Below are 23275 nucleotides of genomic sequence, written 5' to 3'. Positions count from 1 at the left end.
CTAATAAGAGTCAGAAATTATATGTAAGGCTTGAATAGTTCAGAATTATGTTTTGCTTAGTTGTTTAATTTCAGATTTACCAATTCAAACTGTATGTTCTGTATCAACAGTCGATCAACAGTAACAAATATTGGATAAAATGCCCCTGATATTATACAAAGTATCTCATTCTGGTGCTTCTGGTGAAAAAATTAGGAACCTAAAAAATGACAAAGGAAGTACTTTTATATACTGGCAATGAAATTTACAGCAGTAAAACAGCATAGTTTTGTTCAATGCAGAAGGGAAGGAAACGATTTAATAGAAGAATGGTGCCCCCTAGTCCATTTAATGCCTAAGGTCCTTCTATTCTCTGAGCATGCAGAGCATAATAAAAAGAGCAACATACCCTATGCGCACTTTGGACGTTAAAGGAACATGAGCTACAGGTTGTGGTCAGTCAGGGAAGAAGGGCAGAAATGGACTGCTTTCATGCAATTGATGGTTTGACAATAATGTGACAAGAACCAGTGGAGAGGTAGAAAGACCTGAACTGTCAGAGACAATAACTATGCAGAGCTGAAATTCCTAAATATTTTGTGACATGTTAACAGCAACACAACAAAGTGTAGCAGAAAAGTACACACTATCAGAGACCATCATCAAGTACATCACTATCTGAGACCATCAGAGACCTAATAGTTGAGACAGTAATAGAATGGCTCAGGGATGCCCGTTTTGGTCACAGCAAATGTAGCCAAAGGAGAGATCTGTGACACCTTGAACCACAGTTGTCAGTGATAACCCTATGGCATCAACTTCATGTCACCCTGTACTCCCAGCTCCTTTACAATATAAGTGATATAAATTTTAAATATTATTAAGTACTATATGTGCAGTGAGGACAGGATGGCATAAAGAAGATGGAGCCAGATATGACAGTAGGTAAAGAGACATAAAATAAACATAAATTCTGATTAAAATAGGGAAAAAAATTACCATGAATATCAACAAAAACTGGAACAAGTTACCCAGGGAGGTTGTTCTGTGTCTGCCCTTGGAAGCAATCAAGACTTGACTGAACTAAACCTTGGGCAACCTCGTCCAATTTGATCTATTTGGAGCAGGATTTGAAATATATATTCACTGGATATCCCTCCCAAAATCAATTCTTCTATTGTTCTAATATGAAATATTCCAGATATCCCTATGGTAGTGCTCTTGTGGCTGTGATGATCAAAGCACTTAATAAAACAAGCTTTGTACAAACACATAACGTCTCTTGGCAGAAGGGGAAGTATACAAGCTTTGGAGAATGCAAAATATTTTCTTAAAATTTGGGTTAATATGCATTTTGGATAATTCATTAGCATTTTATTTAGTTTTAGTGATTAGATATTCACACTGCATGTCCATAACTCTCCAGCGTCCAATGGTACATCACCAAGGTGGTGAATTAACCAGGTTCCAGCATTTGTGGAAGAATTTCGTGGCCCAGCTTCAATGTTTTTCTCCTCAGGTCTTGTTATTCATGCTAGACAATGTTCATAAAAATGAATGGATTATACATTTAGTTCAGAATTTACATACCCAATCCTTTTGGCTTTACCAGTGTTGTCTCTTTCTGTCCTTGTCCCTCCATTTTATCTCACAAAATCAGTAGATGCCTGTAGAAGATAAAATACTATATATAAAAAAAAATTGTATGCATTGAAAGTAACTAGAAATATACAGACAAACAAAATAATTTTTTACAAATAAGAGTTCTAAGGTTTTCTTCCCTTTTATGCTAATGGAGATAGAAAGGTAGAAAGCAGAACAGAGTGATAACAGTGATTATTAAAATAAACACATACTACTATAAGATGCACTTCACTTTGATTACTGTGAAGGAATAATCATTTTCCTGCCCTCTTTTTTGCGACCTTTGTACTCATGTTAGATGTCATCCTGCCAAGCTTGGACAACTCTTTCAAATAAAAAACATACATTGCTTAAAATTTATGTTCACTTTCTCTTTTTTTGATTTTCCATTGCTATTAAGATTGTTTTCCTGCAGATTCAGCTATTTCAATTAGCTTGTTGTTACAAAGGTTCTTTGCCATGCATTTGTTGGACATTTTTATGAATGCAGTACATTTTTTTCCTTTTTAATTCAGTTTCATATTTTAACTTTTATCATATATGAAACCTTTCTAGTCATATACATTAAAACATATTTAATTCTTTCCCCTATGCTGATAAAACACTGATGTCAATCACAATTATATGAGAATTTCTGCAGACCTAAAAATTAAAGAATCTTTATTTTCAGTCCAGATTTAAAATCTGAATCTGTCCCAATAAAATGTGCAGATCATTATTTGTACTTCATGATCATCAATCCAGAACCAAAGGTGTTGTATATTTTAAGTATATTCATTTGAACACATATTGGCTAAAAGCAAAAAAACCCTTTTTTTTATATAGATAATTGTTAGTCCATCTAGTACAGATGATCAAAACAATAAAATTAATATGAAAAATTATAAGTTTCATTCCCACTATCCCCATTAACATGGAAATAAAAACATGTTGTAATTGTGAAATTAATATGCTATTTGGGAAGTAGTTGGTTAAAGACTTATGAATGTGACCCTAAACTGAAATGTTACACTTGGAATAGTATAGCACAGCTGTTTCTTTCCTTGAAAATTTATTTGCTTGGATAAGAAACAAATATTTATCTATGAATTTTAAACTGCATTGAAAAAAATAAACAATAAGATACAATATCTTCTTCTATGTGTTCATTTACAATAGATCACCTTAGAGTAGTACAGCTCTTCTTGATCTTTAAAAATTGTTTGGTTTTTTTTTTTTTGAATATTTAAAGAGGCCTAAAAGAAGAATTTAGAGGATCTTGTTCTGATTATAATTTTTTATTGCCAATGACCAATTTCATTTATTTTCCTATTAAAATATTCTCTTTTAACCTCTTAACAAGGATATGTTCACAGAAAGATTTAGTGATGGATTAGGCATAGAAGGTACAGATGAACTCCCTTAGCATGTATCTTCACATATGGTCTGAATTCAGATAATGAAAAAATTAATTTATACTGAAAAAAATTACCCTTAGAATAATTTTTTTAAAAGTTAAGTTGTTTTACTGGTTCACAGAATGAATGCGTAATCCAGATTTTTCTCTAATGTCTTATCAGAATACTGCTTCCGATAGTGTCATAGTTTAATATGTAGTTAGCTTTATCTATGCATGAATGGTCCTTACATCTGTTACTGGTGCAAGACAAGATAATTTCTTTATTATATGAAAAAAGAAAAATAAAATTATGTTAAAATTCCTAAATTAGCTATTAAAATTAGAAAATACTTGTTGTTACAGTCTTCAACTAAATGATTGGATATCAGTCAATTATGTATCATCAAAGTGCTGATGCTAGGAAACTTCTTACCAGATGTCAAGCTCCATGTCCCAATAACTGAAATTCTAGATTTGCTTAATTAAATAATTCTATTTACAGAAACTACCATAATAGTCATAATTATTTGTGGAATAAAACCAGAAAAGGGAAAAAGCCCCCACAACCCCCAAAATTTGGTTCATTTCTGATACCCAAAGAAAGTCTTCTAATTGAAAGAAAACATTAGCCACAGGCAACAAATCAAATTAATTATAGGCATTGCTAACTGCAGTGACTCTTTCTGTAAAACACAAGCACAGGTCTATGTGTGTCACATGCCTTTTTTTTAATTTGACTTAAAAAAGGAGAAAAATCATTATACCAAATTAGGATAAGATTTAAATAAAAGTAGATTGTATGCATTGATAAATTTTTATAGTTAATATGGTAAATCTCTCTTATATCTAAAGTATAGCACCTCAACTCATCAGCTCCACAGGTGCTTTAATTATGTAAGATACAAAATTAAAATCTTCCAGCAGCATGCACTTTTTATGATGCAAATATTACAGAACATAATTCTCACCCTGTCTAAGAAAACTTAGTAGGTTCTCACTCCTGTTTTTGCTTAGGATGTTAGCCCAGACACTTGCCAGTTACCATAAGTCCATGCAGTGGATGGGTATCTGGTCCTTGAAAGTCTCATGGCTAGAAGACCAAATTCAGTGACTCAAATAGGTGGATCTAGGTATTATTTTAGAGCTCTTAGGATATTTCATCTGACTCTCCACTTATCAGTTCACAAGGATTTAGGACACCTAGCTGTATCACGTCTTCCAATTTTGTTCTTAGACACCTGAGGAACTCTTACAATCCAGCAGAAATTTATACTTAGTTTACTAAATTAAGTTCAGTGAGTTTTTTTCAAGGGCCAACACCCACTATACCTTTTCCCTGGCTGCTTCATCTCTTGTGAGACGCTTTCTTTCTAAAATTTATGCAATTTCCTAAACATGACCAGTTGTGCTGGTTTTGGCTGTGCTAGATTAAATTTTTGCTTTCCTAGAAATGGCTGAACATCTTCATGCTGATAGGAAGTAGTGAATCAATTACTTATATTTGTTTGTCCTCACAGCTTTTGCTTAACCTATTAAATTGCCTTCATCTCAACTCACAAATTTCCTCCTTTTTACCCTTCCTATTCTCTCCCCCACCACACTGAGAGGAGGGAGGGAGTGTCTGTGTACGGCTTAGTTGCCAGCTGGGGTTAAACACCACCACCACTGCATCTGAAATGCTATGGGGTATCTCAGAAAGCTGGAAATTATTCTCAAGACCTGTAGAAGACCATATGGAACACTAACAGAGGAAATTTGGAGTATCCCCCACAGACACTGAAGACTTAATTTTATACAGGCTTATTTAAATCCTAATTGTATAGCCTTTATTCCATGGTAACAATGTAGCCTGGGCTTTGATGTTGCCTAAACACTGGATTCCAGTATCAATTGAAGTATGTTCAGATAGTCTGCATATTTTCAGCTACTCCTCCAAAAAGTCAGAGTTAACTGGTAAATTGAATATTATATGTTAGTCTCAGAGATGTCTCAGATACCGTAGGGCATTTCAAGTAACACTAGAAGTGGGGAGTGGGGGAGATAGGAGTAAATTAATTGATCCATTAGGGACTGGGCTTTGAATTCCTTTAGAGAATAGCTATATTAAAGTTAGGTACTAAAATCCTCGTTCTAAAGCCTCTACTTCATCTTGGAGTTACGCTTTTTATCATATTGAGTAATAATAGTAAGATCTGTGCTTGCCATACACAACCCCACTCCAACTAAAGCATTACATGTTTCCTGTCTGTAACTCTTACCTATTCATATGGATATCAATATTAATACAGAATATTTATTCTAGGGATACTAGAAACTGCTACTGTGCAAATCCTTTAAATAATTCTAATAAAATAAGTATATGGAAATAAAAACATTTGTCAAGTGTTTGTTAAAGTATAGGAAGTAACTTTGGAATATAAATTTTTTTAAAAGCGTCAATTTCTAAGTCTGATAAGCTAATTGAGATACAGATTTTAATTTTCATTTAAAAATATTATTATTGGTCATCTTGCACAATCTTTAAAATAGTCTATGATTTACAGCTAGCAGATTTTACACCACAGATACATTTCTTTACACTGTAACCAGGAGGTCAATACTAAAACTATGGTATTTCTTTGAAGCAGAATGAAGCAAGGTGTGAAAAGTACTCTCACAATGATAAGGCAAAAGATGTGAGGTTTAACTGTTAGTAAGAGGTACCTTTCCCCTTTATCTAAATTCATGGCTGTGAACCAAGAACCCAGGTATGGTAGAGAAGGATATAGATGTTATGCATTTAAAAATCTCCCCTGGTTTCTGCATTTTGGTTGTAGAGGCATGGCACAGAGATGTCTTTTAAGGACGTTTTGGCATATTTTGAATATATACTAAGCTGGGGGATGTAAAATTTGACTGGCATTCTGGGTGCATTGAAAGAATCTGTTCACATCAGACATATGCATCTTGTGAATGAGTTACATCACTGACTGCATCTTCAATGTATAGCAAAAACATCCCATGAGGTTTGTTTAAACAGTAATCTTTCAAAAGCATTTAGGAAGATGCTTCACAGAAGCTCTTGTGCGTGTATTTTAATATTATAAACTGCCTCACATAAAAAAGTAATTAAATTACTTTTTTGGTGTTCCTAAAATATTACCAGTCACACAGATACTGTTTTCTTTAAACAGTGAGATAAAAAAAAGCCTCAATTTTAGATTAAATGTTGACCTTCTAAATTGCTAATGAACCTTCTTTATTCTGAAGTCCCTGCACCACCTACTTTGAACTTGATCCTTGAAGTTTATAAGTTGCACACATTTGGAAGGCCTGTGCTTTTGTGTGGAATGATAGTAAAGCACAGAGATTTCAACAGTGGTGACTTCAGATAAGATACCAAAATTGTCACTTAAGTGCAACTCATCTGATCTATGAACTTTGCAGTCTCAAGAGATTTTGCCTATAACCCAAAACCCCTAAAGCCCCATATCTATAGTAAATTATAGGTGATGGTGGAGCCTAGCCAAGAGTACCTCCTAACCCTTTCTTTTTGAATCTGGTTTACTGAAGATCCAACTATAAAGATGTCAAAGGAGGAAGGTGTCATGGAACTTTGGCCTCTACTCCAAAGACTCTAGAAAGACTGCACTATAATCGAGGAAAGCGATCTTCTCCCTCTGTATGATGTTCAATTCCTAGCCTTTCATCACTTAAGTGGACTACTTCTTCTTCTTCTTCTTCTCTGATGGTGCAAAAGTTCCCTAACAGTCAGTAAAGAGAGAGGGAGTAGTCAAGAGTGCATCCTGACTGTCAATGAGGGATTGCAGATTTCTCCTTCCCTTTACAGGAAAACTCAGAGCATATATGAAAAGACCATAAATTTACACGCCAAGAGCAAAAAATCGCAGAATCACAGAACAATTGGGGATGGAAAGCACCTCTTGAGATTGCCTAGTTGTGCTGGTTTTGGCTGGAGCAGAATTAATTGCCTGTACTGTCTGCTACAGGGCTGTGTTTTGGATTTGTGCTGAACACTGGGTTGATAATATAGAGATGTCATTGCTAAGCAGGGCTTACACAGAGCCAAGGCCTTTCCTGTTTTTCATACTGCCAAGCTGGCAAGGAAGTTGGGCATGCATCAGAGGTCGGGAGGAGACACAGCTGGGACAGGTGACCCAAACTGACCAAAGGGACCATATGGCATTATGGTCAATATATAAAGCTGGGAAAAAGAAGGATGAAGGGTGGAGTGATGGCATTTTTCTTCCAAAGTCACCATTACGTGTGATGGGGCCCTGGTCTCCTGGAGATGGCTGAACACTGGCCTGTCCATGGGAAGCAGTGAACTAATTCTTTTTGTTTGCTTGTGTGCTAGCTTTTGCTTTCCCTATTAGCTGTCTTTATCTCAAACCATTATTTTTCTGCCTTTTACCCTACTAATTTTCTCTCTCCCTGATCGTGCCAGTGAGTGAGTGAGCAGACGGCTGATTAGGGCTTTGTTGCTAGCTGGGGAGAATCTACAACACTAGTCCAAAACCACTGTTCAAACATTGTTAAGTTATTCGTGGTACTTTGCAGTCACATTTTCAGTATCTTGCCAGGTGGAAACTCCACAATTTCTCTAGGCAACTTGTTCCAGCATGCAATCACTTGCACACTTAAAAAAGTGTTTCTTTGTGTTCATGTGAAAATTCATGTGTTTTCATTTGGGCCCATTGCCTCTTGTCACTGGACATCACTGAAAAGAGTGTGTCTCCATCTTCTTTATGCTTTCCTATCAAGCATGAATGCATATTAAAAAGATCCCACTGAGCCTTCTCTTTTCCAAGCTGAGTTCTACCTCACTCAGCATCTCCTCATATGAAAGATGCTCCAGACCCTTAACCATCTCCCTGTGAGCAAACCATGACCTTTGCTAGACATGGCCCTAATTCAGTGTGTTCACATCCCTCTTGTACCATGGAACCAAAGTTTGGACCTAGTACTCCAGATGGGGGCTCTCCAGGAAAGAGAAAAGAGCAAGGATCATCTCCCTGCTGGCAATGTTCCTCTTAATAGAGCCCAAGAGTCTGTTGATCTTTGTGGCAGCAAGGGCATGTTCCTGGATCCTGGTCAACTTGCAGTCCACAAGGAGTGCCATATCTTTCAATGTAAAGCTGCTTTTTAACTGATATTTTACCCATCGTGAGTTAGTGAACAGGATTATTTCTGCCAAGATGAAAGTCTTCCTCTTGTTCTTTGATGAATTTTTGTGAGATTCCTGTCTACACAGTTCTCCATCTTGTTGAGGTCCCTCTGAATTGCATCACACCTACTTGGTGTATCAACTATTCCTCCGAGGTTTGTTTCATTTGTAAGTGTGGTGATATCACCTGGCTGACTGCCAGGCATCAACTAAGGTGCTTTATCATTCCTCCTCCTCAGCAGAACAGGGGAGAAAAACATGGCAAAAAAGCTCATGGATTGAGGTAAAGAGAGGGAGATAACTCTCTGATTACTTTCATGGGCAAAATTGACTTGACCTGGGGAAACTAGTTAAATTTACTGCCAATGAGAAAACCATAATTAGAAATTAGAACAAACCTAAAAACACCTTCTCCCTACCCCTCTGTTTTTCCCAGACTCAACATCATTCCTGACTTCCTTGCAGACAGTTTATAATGCTTTGTTTCTGTTGTTCCTTCTTTTATTCAGCTGTTATATAGTTTGAATATTAATTAAAAATGTGTTCCATAAGACACTATCAACTAAACTCATGCTTTTGTTTCCTGTTTCTTCATATGCTTTCTGACAGGCAAGCTTTCATTCTTTACTGTGTTGTTAATGAACCCTTCAAATTCTACTGCCTTGAACCATTTTCCATAAAGTTAATGTTCCATAAATATCTTAGTTATCTTTCTCAAGACTATAAACATAAGCAGTGAACAAAGAAAGAAGCCCAAATCTAATGCTGACGAGAAAATATCAAATTATACATATAGGAAAGATGACAGATGATGACTTGATAGTGGTCTTTGTAAAATTGTCTCTCTGAAAAAAAATATAGATCAGGAACTCAGTCATCTTGCATATAAAATATTCACCATTAATTTGAGAAGAAAAATATGTCTAAACACAGTATGAATTTTGTTGGTGTTTTCAGAAGAAAAAGAAAAACAAAAAAATAATTCAGTCTGATCAGGGAGCATCAAACATCTGAAGCCAAATGACAAATAATAAAAATTTTTTAAAGCAAAAATTTAATTAACTAATGATTACCTTGGGTTTATTTATTTGTTTTCAAACTAAAAGGTCTCTTTACAGACATTGTACTATATGTAGCTGAGGGTAATATTCTAAGACAAAGAAAGGAGATAAGCAGCAGTTTTGAGAATTCATGTCTCTAATTATTACAACCAAACAGTCAGCAGGAAATTATGCCTTTTACTAAATGCTCGTGTGAGTTGCTGAAGGGTGACACTTTGTTTAAATGATTCAGTGGGATATTCTGTGTCGAGAAAACCAAAGTTTAAATCAGCCTCTTGGACCATCAGAACCAATTCTGGTGACAAAGCCGTGATTCTGTGAAGGAGTTCACTAAGTTAATCCAGTTATATTTAGACATAGCTCCCACTGCCTTTGGAGTCAAAATTCTAATAATCTTTTGAGAAAAGAATGGATGAAAACACAAAGTGAGTGTAATTTCATTTAAACATAATTTGGATTCACCAGTTCTTCAACTATAAACTCATTATTTATAAGGGGTTATTCATGCAACATTTATTTCTGAGTGGTGATTTATTGTGTCCCCAGAGAACACTCAGTGAAAAGAGAAAGGTTGCAGAAGTAGCATTAATACCTGCCTAGGACTATGTTGATTTATTAAAAACAAACAAACAAACAAAAATAACAGAGGAAAAAAAAAGCAAAAGTGCAAACCACAGGGAAAGAAGCTACTAAGCTGTATAACTTGATTAAGTAAAAAGAGCATTAAATGAGAAAATCCTAAACTCTTTAGCTTTGCTCTTCTGCATATAAATTAGAGATTAGGTAGGAGCAATATGAGCAGTCCCTTTGTAATACATAGGTCTAATTACGATAAATTTAGAAAAGTCTAAGTGTGTGATATGCACAAAGTAGATTAAGAGTGCATGGGAATTATAAAATATCTAGGCTTCTTTAAAGCTTCTGATGTGACAGATAAAGTCACTTTTGTTTCTTTTTTTTTTCCTGTGAGAAACCTGTGAATATTCTTGGAGTTCATTCTTTCTTACTTTTATAGCAAGTGTATGAAGTTTAATTAATAAGAACAAGCTGAAAATGGGGGGAAAAAAGAGAAAGGAATAGGAAAAGGGCAAAGACTAGTGTAAAATTCATGCAGCAACGTACATGAAATATTTGCCTTAGTAGCCAAACAAAAGTAAAAAAAAAGCAATCTAATATCCCTTTTTACTGCTAGCACTGACTGATCTGAAATTGAGTATAAAACATAATTTCTTCTTATTCCAGTGAGAATTATGCTTCCATCTAAATATGTATTATTCAGCTTTATCAAATATTATCACATCACTTTGTGATATGTCAGTATAAAGAAAAGTATGGAGTCATGTTGTTCCTTCCCATAGCAACATGGGAAGAAGGCAGCTTTCATCACTGCAGCCCATTTCCTGGCTTCTCTTTGTACCTGGGCTCAGTGGTCCCTCCCAGCTTTCTATGCAATCACCACAGTTTGCAACTGAATAGGAGTTGGTGGCTTCAAAGATGATGACAAGGTCTTTCCTCTGAGTGTGTTAGTGTGCAATCTGATTATTTTCTTTCTCTTTATATCTGCACTTTCACAGTATTAATTATCCTGGTCAAAGTGAAAAGATTCAAAGGAGGTAACAAAATTGCGAAGTGAAACTGATACTTATCTTCTTTAACATATTAAGCAGCAAATTTGGAGCAGATCTTGACTTAGTCTCTAACAGATGGATATGTAAGAAATGTTGAACTGAATAAGCTGCATGAATATGAATTCAAGGGTTTAATAGCTGTATTATATATGTATTGTATACATATATATATGTATTGTAACAATTCTAACTACTCTTGTTACATTTATAATCAGGGGAACACGTGGGGATAATAAATCTCAGTCTATAAAATTCTGAAAAAAATATGGTCAACATTAACACAAGGAAGAAAAGGTAGAGAAGACCCATGCAACCTGCTTGGTCATGTACAGCCCCTGAAAATCCCCTGAAAAGTGCAAAAAGTACAAGAAACATTTAATGAATCAGAAGTTCAGTAAAGAAGGCTACAGTCTCTTTAATGTGCTATAGGGACAAGTTACTGATAAAAGAACTAGACAATTTCCAAGACCACTCACTTATTCACTGGAACATTGGGTACTTCAGGTTAAAAGTGATCTCTGGAAGTCTCTAGCCCACCATCTGCTTGAAGTAAGGTCATCTGTGAAGTCACACTATTTGCTAGGGCTTCATCTATCTGGGTCTTGAAGACCTCTGAGGATAGAAGCAGTATGTATCCCAGGATATTGGCCAAGAAATAACTTTTCCCGAGAGAGGAAGAAACCATGCAGGGGCAATCTGGATGAGGCTAAAGAAAGCTGTAGAAAATGAGCATATCTGAAGACATTCAATGTAAGTGTTCAGAGATTCATCAAGGCCACTGAAGTCGAGATTTAGAGTAGATGCGAAGACAAATGTATTTCTTTTTTCTTAGATATGGGAACTAATTTTACAATTATGGAAGCAAATCCATTGAATCTAGAGAACTGCTAATAAGCAACAGATCTTTGAAAGTGTCTTTTAATCAACAATAAGGAAACTATTATTTAAAAAAAATCAAACTCTCAAAACTTGACATTTAATTTCAAGAGAAAATTATGTCCAGTATTACTATAATGTATTTGGGCAACATATATAGCTACTTTTTTATTAAAAACAAAGGAAAGGTAAGGATTACCTTTCAAATGGTCCACATTTCTGAACTTACTTAAGGTATAAATATTAAATAGCTGAAGTTACACATATGATAACATGAAAAACAAGCAAATATTTCTAAGCAGAAAATCCATGCAATGATTTTAATCTATTAATAGGAAAAACTTAAAAGGTAAAAACCCTTGAATATAGCCCAAGCATACCTTATAATGATAACTGGAAAGCAGTTGATTTTGTAAATCTGTTAAAAGGACAGTAATGTCATGTGTCAAATAGATCTACCAAGCATGTAAATTACTATTTAGGACTTGGGTGGAACTGAGGTTTCTCAGGAAAATGCAGTTGAAAAGTCCCTCGTCATCACTAGCCATGGAGAAAACTGACCTCGGGGATGTGGTTGTTAGCCATAGATGTCTCATACATTTGATGCCCTAGAAACTGTTGCATAGAGCCAGAAAGGCAGGACCCAGCATTCATAAGAAACTGGTACTTCTACACAGCAGTACAGCACCCCACACTGAAGTATGGCAGGACCCAGCATTCATAAGAAACTGGCACTTCTACACAGCAGTACAGCACTCCACACCATTCGAGGTACCCTTGACTTGCTACTTTAAAAACATGATCACCTTCTGAGCTCCCTTCTTAAATATGCAGACCCTATGAAGATGTCTCTGAAACTGTGGGCTACATCTCATACAGCAGCATTTAGTACCTATGTAGGGGCAACCGAGGAATCCAGAGACCTATTTGTCTGCACAAAGGCTGGTATCTTGGGGGGGGGTGATAAACTACTCTGAATTCCTGATAATATCCCTGAATGTCGTGGTTTTAGAAGGAATGATCCAATCTAGGGTGCTTAGCAATCAACTATATTTAGGATTCAAACCTCCTGTATTTAGGATTCAAAAAATCTTCAGAGTTTTTTCAGGTGTTTTTTTTTAATCAGGACATGAGGCATCTCCCAAATGTCAATCACAGTTATTTAATATCACAACCTAAATATTTGATTAAAGAACTGGCTAAGTAAGAGATGCTGTCTACTCCTCTTAATGCAGATGTGCCTCTGTGTGTGCCATGAATACGCTAAATTTAAAAAGGATAACTAATGAATCATTAATGATCAGAGAGTTCACACTGTTGTAAAGAGATGATTCATATTTCAGGATTCCTAGGTGTTTTTTGTTAGTTTGGAGTTTTTGTAATCCATTGACTGCTTAAGGCAGTATACAAATAATGTTAGAAATAGCAGTGTCGCGGGTTGACGCTGGTTAAGTGCCAGGTACCCACGAAAAGCTATTCACTCATTTTCCTCTGCTACAACTAAGCAGAGGAGGAGAAAATTAAAACTTCACAAGTTGAGATAAGGATTATGGAAAAAACACACTTTAAGGCAAAACAAGTTCAAAACTTAAACAGTATAAAGAAGATTTATTATTAACAGAATTAAAATTTAAAAGGGTAATGAGAACCAAAGCAAACTTTCAGAACATCTTTCTTCCCAGGCTCTCCCTCCTTCCACTGACCATGCAAGGAAACAAAACATGGGGTTTTTTGGTCAGTATTTCACTTCTTAAAAGTCTTTCTTCAGTTTGCTTACGGAAAAGAGTTTCTTCTGCTGTGCCGTGGGATCTTTCCCACAGGAGATAATTCTTTGTGAACATTTCTAGTGTGGTTTTAACTTTCACAAGCAACAGCCTGCCCAAACCTGCTGCAAAGTGAATCCCTCCCATGAGTAAAGCAGTCTTTCCACAACTGCCTAGTGTGGGTCATTTTAGTTCATGGGCTTTAGTCTTTTAAGGATGAGCAGTTCTAGTTTGTAAGCGAAGGCTCTCTTCCTCTATCTGTAAAAGCAAGGGTCATCTCTCTCTGTTTGAGTTCTTCACTAGATTACAGCTTTTCAGTATCCATGCGCTCCAGCGTGAGCACTCTTCTTCACAGGCTGTGTGTGGATCTCTGCATCCTCCCCACGCACCTCATGAAGTATAGGGAAAGCGTTTGTTGTATTATGGTCCTCACCACAGCTTGCAGGAGAATCTCAGGTCCGGCACTTGGAGCACCTCCTCCCTCTCCTTTTTTTTCACTGACCTTGGTGCTGCCATGTTGGTTTTCCTCACTTTTCCTTTTCCTCTGACTTGGAAGAAAGTTGGTGTCTGTAAGTTGCAATTGAGAGGTTGATCTCCTCCAGGCTCCACATCGGGGAATTGCTCTCCATGTCTCCATGTCTCTCGCTGCTGGCCACGTGGTCCTTGCCAGCACTGCACGGGCGGTCCCAGCCTCGGGAGGGCTCTGGCCGGGTGGCCCCCTGAGCCCCATGCCAGGATGGGCCCCAGAGGCCCCTCCCACTGGTGGCACAGCCTCAACCGCTGTGCTGGGATGGCCCTTTCCAGGAAGGGGGTCGGGAGGCTCCTCGCCATCCCTCGGAAGGGAGCAAGAAATAGAGCTTCTTGCAGTTTTTCCTTTCAAAAATATGTCATCAGAGAGGTGTCACCAACTTGTCTAATTGGGCTAGTAACCTGCCCATCATCAGAGCCATCAGCAACTGGCTCTGTGCCAGACATAGAAGTTTCAAACAGCTTTTTTTTTTTGTCTGCCCCTACAAACCAGATTTTGTTAAACCAGTACAAGCAGACAGAAATGCAATCTAAAATGAAGAAAAGGTTGAGCTTTGGGACTTCAATCTAAATCTTTTTTAATGGCTTCTGTTTTAACAGAGTATTCAGAGTACTGATTTCTACTAGGTTCAAACCTTAAATTGATTTTGTATGAGAAAGAAGAAACCACTGAGAAAAAAAAAAAATTAACTAATTAAGTATTGCTGAGTATTAGGTTATTTCTGGCACTCCTTTGCTACTGGACATTTCTTAGCACATATTTCCCAGCTGCTACCTTTGTGTTGTTTCTCCACCAGTAGGATGGGGATTAGAGTCTGCTGATCTAGGTGTGGTAGCAAGGTTTCCATTAATTGGATCATACAGGCCAAAGATGTAGACTGCATATCTTATAAGTAATAAATATAAAGGAGTTCTTACCCCTTTTAGAAGTTGTCCATAGTAAAAACCTCAAGCTTTTAAGTGTAAGACAGACCATAAAATTAAAACTGCTGCTGAGGTAAGAACCTCAAGGTTTTAAGTGTAAGACAGAGAGTAAAATAAATTAAAGCTGCTGCACCAAATGAGTGTAATTTGCATGATCACTGAAAAAATTAATAAAGCTATGGGTTAATTAATAGAAAAGCAAAGAGAAAATGAAAAGTAGGGGCCATAGTAAGAAAAGGAAAAAAAATATATAACTGAACGATACATAGTAAATAGAACTTGTGATATAGAACACACATTTAAAGAACTCTGAACTTTACATCCTATGAATAACCAGTCAAGGAATTTTTAGTGAGTGCCCAAGTATAACATCTTTACTTTTAGAATGACAAGGAAATAAATTAGTAAAAAAAAAATTGTACAGTATCTTAAAATTCAGAGATCAAAATTAGTGAAATATTATACCCTGGTGAATAAAAAAAGCAAAATCTTATGATCTCTTCACACAAGCAAATCACAATGTGTTGAATAATTGACATGAAATAGTACCTTTATTTAGCACTAAAATCCTTTTTTTCCCCATTTCTTCTGAAATATCTTCCTTACAATTTAGGACTGCATACAAGTTGGTGAGTATTTATAAAATATAGGAAATTACAGGAACATATATACTTAATCTGGAAATTGCTCTTATTTTTGTTTGTGTCTGGTATGAAGATGAGCCCAGTGTCAGCACTTAACAAATCATGTTGATTACTTTCATGGGAAGTGCTGTAAGATTTTTAATGACTATGGCTGATTAGAGCCTGAAATGACAGATCATGAAAAGAGCAGAGTCTTTAAATTAGGCAGTTAGCATTTTGAGTCATGGGAAAAAAAGATGGAGAAAAACATGCACATATTTTACTGAATCTAACTTAGCTCAGCTATGAAGTGAATGAGAATAAAAATCTGCTAGATGATTCTAGTGCCTTTTCCTACAACATGCAGTAAGCTATTTTTCACATACATTGCCATATATAGTCTTTTGTATCTAAAACTAACAAAAGATGAATTTATATATCACATTTTATGATTTGCTTGTAGTGCTCAGATACCCCAGGGGAAAAAAGGATGCCAATTTCATACAACAAATATGGTTTGTTTTTTTTTAATGTCATTACTTTGTGGGTAATTGTGCATACCACATATGTATAGTCAACACTGAATAACATACTACACCAAAAGTTGTATCTATGATTAAAAAAAAAAAAGGAAACAAACAAGAGAGGTGTAATTTTGTCCAAATACGACACTGATATCTGGTTAAATCCCCCATGTCTTTCTCTGTATATGTTTAATTCCTGGAAAGGATATAAATACTTTTGAGTAGTGAGTACACATTATAAACTATATTGTTGGCCAGGAATCCAGCCTACACTGTTTCTTTGATCTTGGTTCTCAATAGAACTACTTGTAAAGCAACCACTAGGAATATTTAGAAAGTATTTAAAATGAGAAAAAAATTATTTTTGAGATTTTATGTTAAAATACTTTTTAAAAAACAAACAAATAAACAAAACTAACCCCTCCAAAATACCAAAAAGGTTTGAAAACAGGTGTTTCTTAGAGGAGTTGTTGTAAAGATTGGCCTAAAATAGTCTCAGAATGAGTAAATAGGAAAACTGAGATCAATCTTGGGAAACAAACAAAAAATAAACCCCCTTTCTTTTAATTATTTTGGTATTGAGGCACTGCATCTACTTGTTGTGGCTCTGCTGCCACTGCCAGGCTGATTGTCTCTGTCCTAAGGCTGTGTAATTTTTTGATGGCTATATTGACAAGGGAATGCAGTTAGCAAGGTGTGCTCAGACTGTGCCTACCACTCAAGCTGGAATGAATGCTATAAACATTACCATCCAGCAAAATCAAGAGAGAGAACATCTAAAAAAAATTCAGTTCTTGACACAATACTTCTCTTTTGGAAAGGTGTTTGACTGAAACCTTGGAAGAAGTACCACACAGGAAAATATGCTTCAAACAGACCATTGTTCCTTCTGCTTCATAGTCTTCTTGGTGATCCAGGACTTAGTATGTTGGCTATATCAATACTTGCCTGATACGGTGTTTACTTGTATTGTATGTCCATGTTTCCTTTTGGAACTCCATTTTTATAGCCAAAAAACATAACAGCACTTTGAATTCACCCACCATTCTCAGAATAACCTATTATCTCTTAGTACTGGAAATGCTGAGACAGTTTTTTCTATGGAACCTCAACTGACCTTAATCTATTTTCATCTGCAGCAGTATCCCTTGTGGTTCACTGCCCATCAATTGTAGAACTACTTTTCGTAACAAATGTAACATTTTTTCTAAAAGAAGCTCAATTCGTCTCATTACAGAATTCCATTGTTTGGAGCCTGATAAAGAAGCATCCTGTTGGGAAAGAGATATTCAACAAATGTAAGAGAGGTTTGTCCACGGTGCATGTATGAATCTTGTAATTAAAAGAAAATCATATGGCAACTAGAATGTTCTTTTCTTTTTAAGGTAAAACATTTGTTCTTCTACATGACTTATGGCTAACATGGCAGTAATGGATCTGAGGATGAAATAGTCATTTAAATGTACACTAGCAATATTTACACTTTTATATCAAAATATGTGACAGCTGCAAGGTACATATCTGGCATAACAAAGGCTTGCCATCTGTTGGTACGGATTTTGGAATACACTGCTATTTTCACAAAGTGATTTTAATACAAGATATGAAAGAGGAATACTTTTATTAGCTCAAATAAGATTTTTACAATTTTATTTTTTTCCTTTTGAATTTATCATCAATAACCATTTTACTTCTTGTATAAATACAGCATGTATTTTACATCTACAGTGATTTTACCTGAAATACTCAATAGCTCTTATAAAACTTGTTGATCTAGAGGCAGAAAATGGAAATAATCTCTTATGATATATTACTACTTCTTAAAACTCCAAAACAAATTAACCTGAGAAACAATAATCTATCAAGAAATATTTACGTATCAAAATTCATAACAGCAAAAATCCTGTGACCTTAGTTCCATGTTGACTCTTTTACCTTTGCCTGTTGAAAGCGTTGAAAGAAATGGTTTCTGTGAGATCAGTGGAGTGACTGTTGGCTACTCAAGATAAGAATGGTAAACATTCAGAAGGATTAGGAACAACAAACAAAAAACATCTCTAATTTTTAACATAATCAGCTTTTGTTACATATTCATTGCATGTTCAATGCACATGGACTAGAGTGGGGAGCTCTCTTCTGGGAAACATCAATGCACAACAGCCCTTAATTTACCTTCTAGACCTACCTCTTACCATCCCAGGGCCTTTTAGGAGAAGAGAGGCCTGGATATTTGCTAAGAGTATGCCATCATTCCCTCACAATCTGTCTGCCTATCTTCTTAAAGAGAAGGAAGGTGTTAACTTAGGTTATCAACCTTTTTAAGATGCAGCCCTTCTGTCTGTCTTGCCTTCTGGAGGGTTTTTTTTCTTTTAACTTTGTATAAATTGCCTGAATGATCAGTAACACAGAACACCTGCAACCAAGAACTATATTTTTGACAGATTCAGGATACCGTCATGAGAAGCATCAACATTGCCTCTGTAAAATGAAATGGAATGGGTTTTCAAGAGGATTGATGATTGAAGATTGGTAACTTTATCAATTTTCAGTATACTCCTAGATATTTTTCCCATCTGTTGACATTCTCTGCGATCCTTCTGAGCAGTTTGCTGAATAACAGTTCCAGAAACTTCCTCAACAGCTACATTACATATGGCTCCAACTATTTTTCAGTTTCAATGATATCATGGGGGAAGACTGGCATGGCTGGAGGTCTACCATGGATAGACACAAGGGGTTTTAGAAAAGAAAGGACAGGAAGGAAAGGAGGAAGAGTCATCCAAAATGTGAGACTGCAGCAAGAATGAGTGGAACTCTGCTTAGGGATGGGTGATGAACTAGCTGGGTTGGAAGTAGTGTCAGTTGGGATTAGTGAGCAGACCAAGGTGGAAAATATAATGGTGGATGTCTGCTACAGACCATCTGATGAGGAAGTAGATGAGGCCTTTTGCAGAGTTGGAATAAATCCCATATTCACAGTATTGGTTCTGATGGGGGACTTTATGGCAGTATATGCTGGATGGATAGCACAGCAGGGCACAAGTAATCCAGGAAGTTTCTCTAGCCCTTCACCACAATTTCCCAAAAGTGGTGATTGAGGACCAGTGTGTACAAGTGCTCTGCCAGACTGATAAACAAGGAAGCACTGGTCAGAGATCTGTATGTCAGGTCCATAATTCAGATATCCAGTAAATAATATACACATATTGTCTATAACAATTGTGTGCCTGAACACCCCTCCATTTAATATTTTTTAAATTAAAAAATGCAACCTAGAGCTGTAATACTAGAACTTATCTGCTAGAAAAGAAACAATTGAATATTTTAATAGTGTGGACACTATAAATTTAGAAGAATGCCCTGTGATTTTAGATATCAGGTAAATATATTTCCTAAAATGAAATCTCTTAAAAAATTTAGTGGATGAGGTTAGAAGGCACTTTGGAATCTACTCAGTTCAGCTCCTGTGCTCGAATGGGTTGCTAAAGGATGTGTCCAGTCAGACAAGGCTGGAGTTTCCACAACCACCTTGGGCAATCTGCTCCAGTGTTTGACTACTGCTCAGGTTAAAAAGATGTTTCTTATGTTTAAAGGAAATTTCATGGGTTCAGTTGGTAATCATTGCCTCTTGTCCTGTCACTGGACATCACTGGATACCTCAGAAGAATCTGTCTCTATCTTCTTTATTTTCCCTCATCCCCTCAGGTGAGGGGACACTGGAAATCAGACACTGGAACAGCGTGCCCAGAGAAGTTGGGGATGCCCCTTCATGGGAAGTTTTCAAGGTCAGGTTGGACAGGGCTTTAAGCAACTTGATCTAGTGAAAGATGTCCCTGATGTTGGCAAAGGAGTTAGACTATGCAATCTTTAAGTTCTTTTCCAACCCAAACAATTCAATGATTCTATGATAGGTGTCAGTGTTGGATTAGATGATCTTTAGAGATCCCTTCCAACTCAAGCCATTCAATGATTCTATGATTTATAAACAGTCATTAGATTCTTTGGGTTTTAATTACAGTAACCAGATAAGATCTGTTATAAATGGAGCATCCAAACCTACAATATTCTTTGGTAAAAGGAAAGAAAGTAGGAGAAAATTTCAATGTTTGGCAGTAGGCCTGAACTGACAGCAAGACGGCAAAAGACAGACAACCATTGTAATAGAAGAATCTAACACTGATCAATATCACCAGTTAGTCTTGTTCCACTTGACAAAAGTGAAAATATGAATAACAAATGATCCTGATAATCATGCAGTAAAGCTGTATTTTACAAAACCATTTATTAGGGAAAAGATTTTTCCCAGTTAAATATTTAGTGACACTACCTGATATTTAAAATTAATTTGGCAAACAAAATTAGGAAATAAGTATTTTAACATTAACTATGAAAATCTTGAAACAGCATATACTCCAGCCCATTGTGGAATAATGACTCAATCAGTATGAAAACCACTCTTGAAGCAGACTTTTAGAATATCTTCCTCTTCCTCAACTATCAGTCTCATCACGGATACCAAATATTTAATACACATATATGATCTATAAATATGTCTGACAGCCCTTCCACTTAATATGGTTAGAAAAGCAAGCTATGGTTAAAAAAAATAAAAAAAATAACCATAGATATAAAATATGTCTTTAGGAGATATATACACTAGAAAGAATTTTCTATCATTCTGCTGTAGTAATATAATGTTAACTTTCAATTATTTCATTGCCACGTGGTGTATGAAAAGGATATTTCAAGGTGGGTCAAATGTAAGAAAGTGAGCTTTCCAATTGTTCATTCAAAATTAGGGTATAAAGTAGACTAAAATAACTACAGGTTCTATTAAAAAAATCTTAAGAACTAAGCACCCTATTGAAAATATGAAATAATCTCTAAAAATATTATTTTTTATATGAAGTTATAAGTTTTAAAATAGAATTATTTTTAAAAAGCAAGAGATAAGTCCTGCTGAATCTATGCTGTCTCCTGAACACTTCTGTAACCTAAACTTTTCTTTTTAAAGTTTTCTGCCAGTGAATTCAAGGAGAATGGGGGTTTCAAACAAAATCAAAGAGCAATTCCTATCAAAGTAACTGAGGTCCCATGGGCACTGCTGAGCCAGGCCCACCTGAAGGTCCATGCCATAGCTTGGTCACTACCTGACCCTATCCCCAGAGAGGTGCCCCATGTCCTGGGCTGCAGCTGCCCCTGTGCTGTCCCCAGCTCCTGGGGATGGTGGTTGGGTGACCCCTGTCTACCAGGCCCTGCCATTATGGACCCCATGGAGAACCCCTTATGCTCCCAGTATACCAGCTCACAAGGAACCTTCAACCCTTGCAGTGTCTTCACACTTCTGTGAAATTCTTCAGAGAAAACCACACTCCAGTCTAGGGTCTCAAATAGTCTTTAGTTTCACTTCACTGCCTCCCACAGACAGTTTTATGGGGAGGGTCACTGATTTTGGAGTAGACCTGACACTTTACCTCCTTTGCAGATTCTCAGTTCAGCAGGCTCTGCTGGCTTCAAGTCTTTCAAACCCCAGGTATGACCAAGACAGATCTTCTGCTGTGTGTAGCAAATTAATACCAAACTTAAGGCTCAGTAAAATTGTGTGCTACTTTGATTAAAACTTGAGTAGGAAAAAAAAAAGCCTTTTGTAGTTAAATCTCATAAGAAGTAATTCTAAGGAATGAAAAAGTTCAAACACAGTTTTGAAAAGCCTGAGAAAGAACTACAAATGTTTTAAAAGCCTTTGTTCCTTGATGAGGTGAACAAAGAATCACCAAGAATTAATAATAGAACAGAACAGGAAATTTTTCTCATGTCCTAAAAAATATTTCTGGGATACCTGATTTCCCATTGCACAATGAAATTAAGTACCAATGTCTGAATTATATTTTGTGAGTATTTGTGAAAACAAAATTAGGAAGAGCCCTGGAAATTTGGATGATCTTCTGATGGTTGTGATCTAAAGTTTTTTCTCTCATGGAACCTGATACAGCTTATTCTTTTTATCAAGTGATGACAAGATCAACCTTTTATGTGACAGAATTGGTCAGAATACTCACTTGAATGAGAGAGACACAAATCTCATAAAAATTATAGTTACTTCTCCCTCCTTCCCCCTCTTTGTCTCTTTCACATGCATTCTTGTTGCAATTGAGATGTATATAGTCTGTGGAATTTAGCATAAAGTACTGGTTGTTTTTTTAATCAATGATCTTGGGTTCTTTGCTTTTTTAATGCCAAACACTTGTAAGCTTGTGTACCATAGTAATTATGAGTCAGCTTTTTATGTGTGTAACAGTGCAGCATTTGAGGAACAGTTTGTTTGCCTTGATTTGGAGCTGGTGGTGGTTTTTTTTGTTGTTTGTTTTGGTTTTTTTTGTTTTTTTTTTTTTGTCTGATGCTGTACAGTGAGGCTGGAGGCAGAGTGAGTATCTATTGTGCAGCCTGAAAACTTCAGCTGGGTACCAGTAGGAAAGAAGCAGAATGTTGTAAGAGAACACGTTCAAACAAACCTCAAGAAGCCCAAGACTGATGGGAAGAAGGAAGACCCCCTTAACTGTCAACATCATACTCTTGACAAATGTGCTGATGACTTCTTATTCTCAAGGAAAGCTGCTGACTCCTGACAACTTTGAAGAACATTGAAAGGTGAGCTTAATACTAGAGAAAAATGTATAGATATGTCTTAGGTTACAATGTAAGGTGTGACCAAAAGTATGTATTCTTTCACCATCTGTTCAAACCAGGTGGGGCAATGTTCTTTATCTCTTCCATGACACATCCCTGATTACTCCCTCCAGAGGTATATCTTCTGTTAATGGGCTATCAAGCCTCACTTCCTGACTCATAAAATTACATCATCCCATTGTGAGATGCTCCGCCCAGGGAGAGGAACCAAGCATTCCTACCTGGATATAATCTGAGGTTTGGAACACCACAGTCAGCCCTTACCTACTGGATTCCCAGAGGACAAGAGCTATAGAACCACTACTGGACCTTCAGAGGAAGAACAGACCCTTCTACAGAATCACTGCTTCAACAGGACCACATCTATCACTTCTACAGGACTGCAGCCACCATTTAATCAGACTGCTACTACCACCCTGCCCAACAGGGTGTCAGGCTGTACCCTGATTCTGTCAGCATTTCTGTACTATTGCATTTATTTTTAATTTTCCTA

Source organism: Corvus hawaiiensis, chromosome 2 (genome assembly GCF_020740725.1).
Source record: "Corvus hawaiiensis isolate bCorHaw1 chromosome 2, bCorHaw1.pri.cur, whole genome shotgun sequence".
In the NCBI taxonomy this organism is placed as follows: Eukaryota; Metazoa; Chordata; class Aves; order Passeriformes; family Corvidae; genus Corvus; species Corvus hawaiiensis.
The sequence above is the reverse complement of the archived record's forward strand: the minus strand, read 5'-3'. Positions refer to the sequence as shown.